At 38.4% G+C, this 9,747-nt stretch overlaps 1 long non-coding RNA gene across 6 annotated transcripts in view; it reads left to right on the forward strand.

Annotated features, from left to right (window-relative positions):
- The window catches only part of LOC110340700, a 125,953-nt gene extending 117,371 nt beyond the window's left edge, over positions 1–8,582 (forward strand). For 4 of the 6 annotated variants that reach the window (XR_005877121.1, XR_005877119.1, XR_005877122.1 and 1 more), the window contains one exon: positions 4,849–5,884. This is a non-coding gene — a long non-coding RNA (uncharacterized LOC110340700). The other 2 variants (XR_002382503.2, XR_005877120.1) reach the window with 2 other exon arrangements.
- Positions 8,583–9,747: the final 1,165 nt, after the last annotated feature.

Consider the following 9,747-nt stretch of genomic DNA (forward strand, 5'->3'; position numbering starts at 1 on the left):
TGAAGGGACGTTTTACACTTAATTATTTGTGTTACAGGACTCTTATTATATCTCCTTGAGAGTCCCACCATATGTGGGTGATCTTGGTTGCTTTTCATTAGTTTGTTTCTTTGAACTCACACCCATGATATCAAGTCTTATCTTCTCAACCAACTTGAGGAATTCAAATAAACAAAGGGCTCCCTGACCCCAGAGAAGAGGAGAATAAAAAATGAGCCAAGAAGAAAAATTGTGTTCTGAATTCAATAGGGGCTCTGGCTACTAAAATGACTGCGAAACCAGTCTCAGTATCCTTCCTAGCTCCCCTTGCTACTTCATCCTCACGGCCATCGACTGCTATGACGAGATAAAGGAGGCAATAGTGGGTCTCACGCCCATCACAAATTGTGGAATTCAGGAGGGTTTCTAAACAGATGGGAATCATGTGCCAGGAGCTTCTTTGGGAAAGCAAAAGCACATTCTTTTCTATTATTCAATAATGCATGTGAAAAACATTTACTTTCTAAGAATGATAGCTTCTATTTAGAAAGCGGAGGTAAAGTCTCTCAGGTTTTCAAAGTTAAGAGTCATCTTTCTGGACTAGAAATGAAGAACATGAAGAAAACCCATAAGAAATTAAACAAAAGCAAAACCATGGTAAGCAGTCCACTGTGTCATGGAAATATGGAGCACTTCAATGCTCACATGTTTGCACCAAGTGCTCACCCAGTCTAGGCTCATCTGCATAGTAGGAAATATAAGGGCTCACGTTCCTTCGTAAGACTGCCCTTGCTTGTAACGTTCACAGGCTCTCCCCCCACCCCTAAATTTGAGCAGGAACACTCTTCCTTTCTAAAGAACAGCATCTGGCCTCTTCGGGTGCTCATTTGCATGCCAATACTGGGTTGCTCTCCCAGAGCACAGCTATTTAATAGTGGTGCTGGTGTCCGAGCTCTGGGAACAAACCAAATGGTTTGGGTGTGCTTTGTGTGCACTGCAGGTCGTTGCTACACTGTGTTTATTAAGAATAGTACACATTCATTATAACAAGATTGCTCTTTTGCTCAGGGGCCATCATGGCACATTTTGTAAATGAATTAACAGTAGCATGCATTTGTGTATTATGGGCCCAGAAGATGCATTTGTTTATTAAATAAATCTGTAACACAGAAAGTATAGTTGAAAGAAATTGAAAAAATAATGAGAGTGCGCGAGTGTGCACATACAGTAGCTCTCTCTCTCTCTCTCTCTCTCTCTCTCTCTCTCTCTGTCTCTCTGTGTGTGTGTGTGTCTTTGAAACCTTAACATCTTGGCGAGTTTTCCTCCTTTGTTTCTTTTAAAATTACAAGAGATCAGGGGGCCAAACTGTGGACTCAGAGGCTGCAAAAACTGATGTAAAAAATAGAAAAGGAATTTAAATTACAGAAGTGTAAAACATTTCCAGAAGTGGTATTACAAATTATTACCTACCTCTAGAATGATTTAATATTAGATTCTTTTGTTGTTCTTAAAGATGCCTTTTCTCTAAAATTATTATTATTATTGTATCTATTTCTAGTTTTGGCTAAAATTTAGCTTGTAATTTTTCCCATTGAATATTATGTTCTTTTGATATACAAACTGTGCTTTTGAAATACAAATTCAGTAAATATGGATCCTCTTTTTTCCAACATTTTCCCAAGTGTAGCTAACATAAGTATATTTATTAATAGGAGTCAGTCTGTTGGATTTTATTGCAACTAAATAATGATTTTGTGGCAGTCTGATGTTTTTAGATGTGGCTACTCTCCATTTATACTTTGTATCTTGCTGTTTTTAATATGAAATGTAATATGTTGAACACTTAAAGAGTAACAGAAAAAAAGCAAAATATTTAAAAATATGAAATCCTGAAAGAATCCAAAGACTCAGGAGTGCTACATGGAGGCCCATTAAAATGAGGCAAGGAAATCCAAAAAAGGTCAGATTCCCCAAATTTGGAAATTCTTATATTATAATAATAATAATAATAATGATACACTGATTCAGTGCTTAACTTTAAAAAAAATCTTCTAATAAATCTAGGGTACTATCTGGATCTTGCCAAAATGTGTTACAAGGGAAAGTCTGGTTCAACGAGTAGATTAGGATTTCATAGATTTTTAGCTTAGCAAAAGATCTATAACACTATTTAAAGATACCCACATGCAACACAGCAAGGTGAGTATTGTAGGAAACATGGCAGGGTTTAAAGATATTCCCCAAGCAGACTGCTCCTGCTCCCTCATGGTGTCCTAGACACTCACTGTTTTGTCCTTAAAAAAAGGTATATTCAGCTCCGCTGATCATTGAAAAGAAAAGAAAGAAAAAACCCTACTATTTTAACAATTAATTCAATAATTATGAAAGGGAGAAGAAATTGTTTGAAACCCAGTTTCTTTCCTTTCATCTCTCTCTCTCTCTCTTTTTTTTTCCCCCAAAAGCTCTATTTTTCCGGGGTATTTTATTTATTCTGCTGCTTGTAGAGAGGCCAGCCAATCAGAACGCCTGCGCGGGCCCAGGCCCAGGCTCAGTGCTGAGCTCCAAATGCGATTCGAGTCCTGACAGGGGGATTATAGGAAACAGATGACTTACGCTTCTAATTTGTGGCCTTAAATTGCAAACAGAATTTCAGGAGTCGAGCAGAGTAATAAATGGCAATAGAAAAAGCCACACACAGCCAAATCAGTATGTGGTGGTTGTAGGTTAAACTAAATGGGAAGAGACAGGTTATGATGGCTCAGTGTATTACAGAGAAGAAAGTCTTAAATTACTGGTGCTGAGAGGTATTGCTCCATGGCAGACAGTATTGCATTGTGTAGTCTACAGATATCACGAGCAGAACAATAAAAAAGGCAGCTTTCCGTAGAACCTGTTGCTGGAGGAATCCTGGCTTTTCCGCTAAGAAATGGAAGCCGTGTTTGATGCTTGTTTTGACCTCTGTTGTATACTTGGCCCCTTAACATCTGTTTTCTACCGTTGCTGTTTTTCACACCAAATTAAATGTCGAGGAGTCAGATAAAATAAGTTCAAAATATGTCCAAATTATTTCTGTTGACTTCTAACAAATGTCTCAGTAACTCTTTCCACACGGAATGATACCATTTAAATGCCAGCATTGAAAATAATTTTCCTTTCAACATTTTATGAGGCAGGGAAAAGAATTCTGAGGTGTACTTAAACTTGGAAAATAATACATTGGCCTTTTTGGTAACTTGCACGCCTGTTTCAGACTTGCTTTAAGGCAATTTCTCATGTAAAATTATGTGCGTTTGTTGGATAAAAGTTCTAGGAGAATTGCTTAACAATAGCATATAAAGAGCCATTATTCAGAGCTGTTTCATGCTATAATACCAGAAAAGTTCACTGTGGAACATGTATCAATAATTGGTACTTGTTTACTTTAATAATCTGTGAACTTACATGTTTATGTAAACACAATATAGGACTTAAGATGATAAGAGGCAGCTGCCGGAAGCCTAACCATCAAGAATCAATGGTATGAAAATACGAGAACGGCACTGTTTTCAATTTCTTGTCACATATACATGTGTATATATATGTGTGCCTGTGTGTGTATACATGTGCATATATACTTAAAATAAATTATCATTCTTTAAGAATACTACCTACTTTTATGTTTAACACATCTGTCAGGGATTGACAACTACTTCATGGCAAGGATTTGTAAAATAATTTCCCCACTCTATAGCATCTATTGTCATTACATGAAAAGTAGCCTTCAATGAATGTTCAGAGCAGGGCTGACTGCAGACAACAATGAAGTGCCAGGTGTGGGGCTGTGGAGAATCAACAGCTTTTAAAAAATATTTTCCTTGTGAGAAAGACTTTCATTGCATTAAATTTTAACTTGAACAGTTTGCTTTGTTTGCCAAAGAAAGTGTATTAACTGATGAATACTGGGGAAATGTAAGATTTTCATTGTGGTACTAATCAAGTTTGTTGATAATCACTGAAGATGACTGGTAAATATATTTGATGAATCATCTGCAAAAATCACGATTACAAGGCCAGGTATAGTCTGTGCCGTGGTGGTATCAACATAGGCCATAGCTATTTCTTTGTATATGCTGTAGGTTTTGTTTTTGAATCACCTGGAAAAAAGAGAAAATGAACCGTAAGTGGAAGGTTTGATTCCAGAGAAACCTCTTTTCATGCCTGCCTTTTTTTTTTTTTCTAGAAATGCCCAATTACTATTTGTGTCACAGAGAGTAGACTGGGCCTCTACAGGACCTGAAACTTTTCAAGGAGCAATGGCTTTTGTTTTTGTACCTCATCAACACTGGTCACCTAATTAAATCTGATTATCTCTGTCTGAAGCAAATGATTTGTAATAGTTTTTTTGGAGTATATTTAATTAGTTTTGATGTCTTCTGCGAGGTAACTGTGGTGGTATTTTAAAAAATGGGGTGGAAACTAGAGGCGTTACCTTTAGTCTTGAGAGTGGTGGGACTGGTGACTGGGAGGGTGACCCATTGTGACCAAGCCATAAAACAAGTAGTTCCAAGGAAAGGGCTCACAGATGAGTCATTCATTAGCTGGTACCATCAAGAAGGCCTTAACTGGAGAAAGGCTTTGTGTCAAATATAGGTCTGAATGTCTGTCAGGAATACACCTTGATCAGCCCAAACCACCGACACCATTTTCATTAGCAAACAGCAACAGTCTTTTGTATCCTTCACTTTAACATTTCTCAAGGGTTGGGTTCCCTCTTCTGAGAGTAAAGGAAGCTTGTTAAGTCGCTTAGATATTTTGACTGTGGATGCTCTTTGGCCACTTGCCTGTGGCAAGAGTGTCAAAGCATAACTTGGTATAATTGCTGTATTGCAGGAAAAGAAGTATCCTGTCTTCATGTTCAAGCTGCTGAACAAAAAGGAAGTGTCACTCTGGAAAATCCTGTGATTATCTTCAAAGTTCAGGCAAAATTTAATGCATATCTTACCTGTTATGACTCTTATTCCTTGCCTGTAAAACAAAGGGAATGTAGCTAAGTCAACTACATGATGTTCAGTTTTGTGTGTGTGTGTATGTGTGTTGAGACTGAGGAACAATAAAACAAAATTAAACTTAAAAGTGAAAGCAGGAGAACTAGGCTCTTAGTAATTTAAAAAATAACCAGAAATCTTTAAAAATTGTAATTAACCACTGAGTCACGGTTTATGTATAATATGGAATACAAATGACAATTTTGATAGATGTCTGTGCAACAGAGACATGCATAATTTATATGCATCAACAATACCCATTCTGCATGTGGAAATTAAGACTACAATATCTTATAAAACTTTAAAAGTATACAGCAATCCAAACCATGATTATTGCAAGATGCACTTTTGATACCATGATGCTGTGTATGTTCTGTGTTTGGTATATATTCTGCAGGAAAGCCTGCCCCCTCCATTAAATAATATGAAATTTGGGGCACATGGTAATGAATGATAGAAAACCCACAGATTTCCTTTTAGCCATATCCATGTAAGATGCATGTGTGTAAATCTCAAGGATGAGTCTTAACATAGTGTGTGCCCGCTACACATTACATCATACTGGTTTGCACAGGGCTGCCAAACGCTGGCATTCTTTAGTCTGAGAAAAATGATCTTTCCAGTTAAGTACACCCTCCCTATGATTCACAAACTGTACAAAACTGCATGCTGCTGGCAGGTAATGACTTGTAATTAGCGTGGCAGGCAGGTAATGACTGGAAATCACCTGCCAATTGTTTCTGAGCGTTTGCTCTCTTTCAAAACTCAGGAAGAGTGGAAAGTCATAGGGGTCTGTAAGGATGCAAATAGAGGACAGGGGAGGGACACGACCCAGGGGTCTCTTTCTGCATAGACCATCTCCTTATTTGTTTTTATTTTACCCCCAGGCGCTCTTTGAGTGGCTCCAAAGAGGCACAGAGAATTGGCAGGTTCCTTTACCTGCCTGCTGCTCCGACTGGGAGAGATGGTGCCTGTTGAGAAATTCTAAGCTGTTTTGGAAGCCAACCAACCTTCTCAGATTTAGCCTGTATGCTAGGAAATTGGGATCGAGAGAGGATGGCAGTTCAGTTTGCTTGAAAAGAACCACGGATTACTCAAAGCCAGATTTCACTTCCCCGTTACAACCCACTTCTTTTGCTTTCAGGAGCTTTTCCCAACTTCATGGAGAGCTGTTGATGTTGAAGCAAGACAAATTGGGCAAGGATCTTGTGCTAAATAGAGGCTGGACCAGGTGTCTAAGAATCCTGTAACTATCTTAAGCCAGTATGAACACACACACACACACACACACACACACACACACACACACACACACACACACACACACAGGTCTAGAACATCTAGAAGTCTATTAACCAAGTTAGTAACATAGTTGAATACTTTAGGAGTAGGAGGGTAGGAGGAGAGGGAGTAAAGGCAAGCTGGACATATGTAACTTTTAGAACTGAGGGACATGTATTCTTCTCCAGTCAGTTGCCGTGTATAGATACAGAGTGGCCAGACTGCCAGCACTTTTAATAGGAGTCACAGAGTCTGGAACTTTATAACTTTATACGAATACATTCATACCATGAAAAAAAGTTTAAAAAGTTAGCACTTCGTGTGAAAGAAACCAGCAGTCCGATTGCAGTGTAAAAGCTAATAGATTATATTCTGTTTCCAACTAGATTTTCCCCCTTTTTTCTGTTACCTTTCTTTTTTTCTGAATCCTAACCAAATATTAAAGGGGAAAACGGAAGTTAACTTACACATAGAATAAACGCGGCTTGTTTTTTAAAACGTTTCTCACTGTTATGTCCCAATGCTTAGACGTGGCTCTTCCAGGGAATTTCCCCCAATCAGGTCTGCTTGGTTAGGGGTATTCTCTAAGTGCTGAGGGTTTCGGTGGGGAAGTACTGAGGGGGCCTTTTCAAAGACCCTGCTCTACAGTTTCTGAGCCGAGCTGTGAAAAAGACATTGTGAAGCGCACCTGCTAACTCAGGCTTCTTTCCGGCTGGCAATGCAGTCTCTCAGAAGGCCCGGCTACACGCTATCTAGTACTGCTGCAGCCTTGGTAGAGACATTCCATCCAATGGCGCGACAGCTCCTGCAAAGAGTAGGATCCTACGTCCCTCTGCCAAATCTTCAAACACTCATATGACACAAAAAAGCACATTTTAGTCTCTGGAATCAACATTCAGACATATTTTCTATTTAATATTGACACCAGTCTAAACCCTTTGATGCCTTTCCTGAATATTTAAAGAGAAATTGGAAGTTGTCTTTTCATTTTCAGTTTGAATGCCATTGAACACTTTCATGTTTTGACATCTAGCATACTAGCACAATTAAATGATTTTTCTCTTTTCTAAAGCAGGGGTCAAAAGTCAATCACAAAAATGTAAGTTTAGTTTTTCCATGTGAAAACTGGAGGTAGAATTTTCTATCTTTTATGGCTTAGCCTTGAAGAAAATTGTGAAAGTTATTTCTCTTAAGGCATATTATTTTTCTTCTATACACGAATAAGAAATTGTTCATCAATGAAGATTAGCAGTGATTGGTCATATTTACATAGAGCGTGTTGGTTTGCATGGGAGTGACAGCAGCAAGAAGAGGTAGGTTTGAATGTGCCATGGAGTGCAGACAAGCATGTGTCACAGATTGGAACAGATTCCAGACGGGTCTCAGCAATCCTAAAATCACTGCGTTAACAATTTCATGTTTTTTTCTATGCACACACTGCAGTCTTAGAAAGCAGATTTCTAAGTATATTACACCAACCACAGAATTATCTGCTTATATATTAGTTGATGATTTTTTTCCCTTCAGGGCAAGCAAGTAACTAATTCTAGAAAAACTGGACCTATATAAAGGTAGAGTTGCAGCTAGGTTTAGTGTCCTTTAATCTCAGCACTCAGGAGGCAGAGGTGGGTGGATCTGAGTTCTAGGCTAGCTTGGTCTACAGAGCAAATTATAAGGCTACAGAGAAATCCTGTCTCAAAAGAAAGAAACAAAATCAATAATAAGAACAACAAAAATCAACCATGTAAGAGCTGCAGTCCTTACATAGGTCATCAGGCAGTGCCACAGGGCAGTGAACAGCAACAGGGTCTGTGTGATGATAAAATAAAGCCCTGGTGGGGTCAGATTGACCTGCTCAGTAGCCAGAATGTTCTTTTACATTCATAGGAAGTAACTGAAATTATGTCACTCTTTTAAAAAATACTGGAAACATCATCTAGACTCAGGTTTATGAGTCCTTGTAAGTGTTTGTGCAATTTCTCCATCAAAATTATTATTTTTGTCGAAGGCTAGCTTGGTGGGACTAGGATGAAAGAAGAGCAGAGCTGGGGGACATATGCAAATGTCTTAATTTCTGACAAGTGTAGGCCTGGCAATCACTTAAGACAATACCGTCGATACAGCTGTCAGGGCGGACTCTTTCCAAGAGGGTGGTTTTTTTTTTTATAGAATATCATTGTGCCACTTTGTTCAGATGGATGTCTTTAGTAGTATTTGATTAATGTAATGCAATAAAAGAGATGTTCACCAAAGTGTCTGTACATGTCTTGTTAAGTACACTTGATTCATTGTATGTGCTTCCCCATTCTTTCCTCTTTCCTTGGTTCATTTTTTATCATTTCAATAATATATCTATAAATATGAAGAAGTTGGCACTTCCAAAGTATTTGACATATACAGCTATTAATTCATAACTCTAAAAAATTGTATCTTTCAACTTGTCATTTTAGAGCTTGCAGAGTTTATTGCCGTAAGTAACCTGTGTTAGAAATTAGATTCTGAACTTTACAGAGAAGATAAATAAGCTCATGAACTCAAAAGTTATAGAAAAATACCTAGATATAATTTTAAGCTAGAATTGCATGAAAGGGTCTCTCTTTAAGGATTGCAGCTTCTGTAAACATTACACTGTGGTTGACGCTGGTTATTAGTGTCCGACCTATTTTCTTTTCTCTCTAGGTACCAAATAGAGAGCAAGCCTATCATAAACTGAGCTGTCCTAATCCAGTTCAGATACATTGTTGCACTCAGCTGTGGAGCAAACCTCACAGTTTGTACACCAATGATTCAGATAATTTTACCCAAAGTCATTATGAAGGCTAAATAAAAGTTGGGTCAACTTGTGTACACATTTTACTTACTGCTATTTTAGCTGCAGTACGCTGTTTATGAAATAAACCGATTTATGATGAGGAAGCCAGGATAGAGATGGCATGGGCCACATCACCATTTGCTAAGGAACAGAAATGGTCTTCAAACTCAGCATTCTGGCTCTGGAACCTTTGACTTCCTCTAGGGCTGCCAACCTTGGAATGTTTCTTTTCTTTCTTTTTTTTTTCTCGAAAGATTTTATTTTTTTTTAAAGATTTGTTTGTTTATTTATTTAGCTTACACTGTGGTTTTGTCTGTATTTATGTCGGTGTGAAGGTGTCAGATCACCCGCAACTGGAGTTACAGGCACTTATGAGCCATGTGGGCGCTGGGTATTAAATCTAGATCCTTTGGAAGAACAGCCAGTGCTCTTAACCACAGAGCCACCTATTGAGCTCCTCTTTGGAATGTTTCTGTCTTTACTTCTTTGGTCCTACTTTATATCCTTTACTGTCAGTGTGGCCTCTTCACTTCCATGCTCCTTTCTTTGGTTCAGTTAAGAAAGTTAGGGCTCCTGGGGTGTCCACAGTAGTAGGTCTATAGTTCATGAGTTTCCACCAGCTTGGTTCAGCTGTCTATGTAGACTTCTCCA

The sequence above is a fragment of the Mesocricetus auratus genome, unplaced genomic scaffold (genome assembly GCF_017639785.1).
Source record: "Mesocricetus auratus isolate SY011 unplaced genomic scaffold, BCM_Maur_2.0 Super-Scaffold_100004, whole genome shotgun sequence".
NCBI classification, from domain to species: domain Eukaryota; kingdom Metazoa; phylum Chordata; class Mammalia; order Rodentia; family Cricetidae; genus Mesocricetus; species Mesocricetus auratus.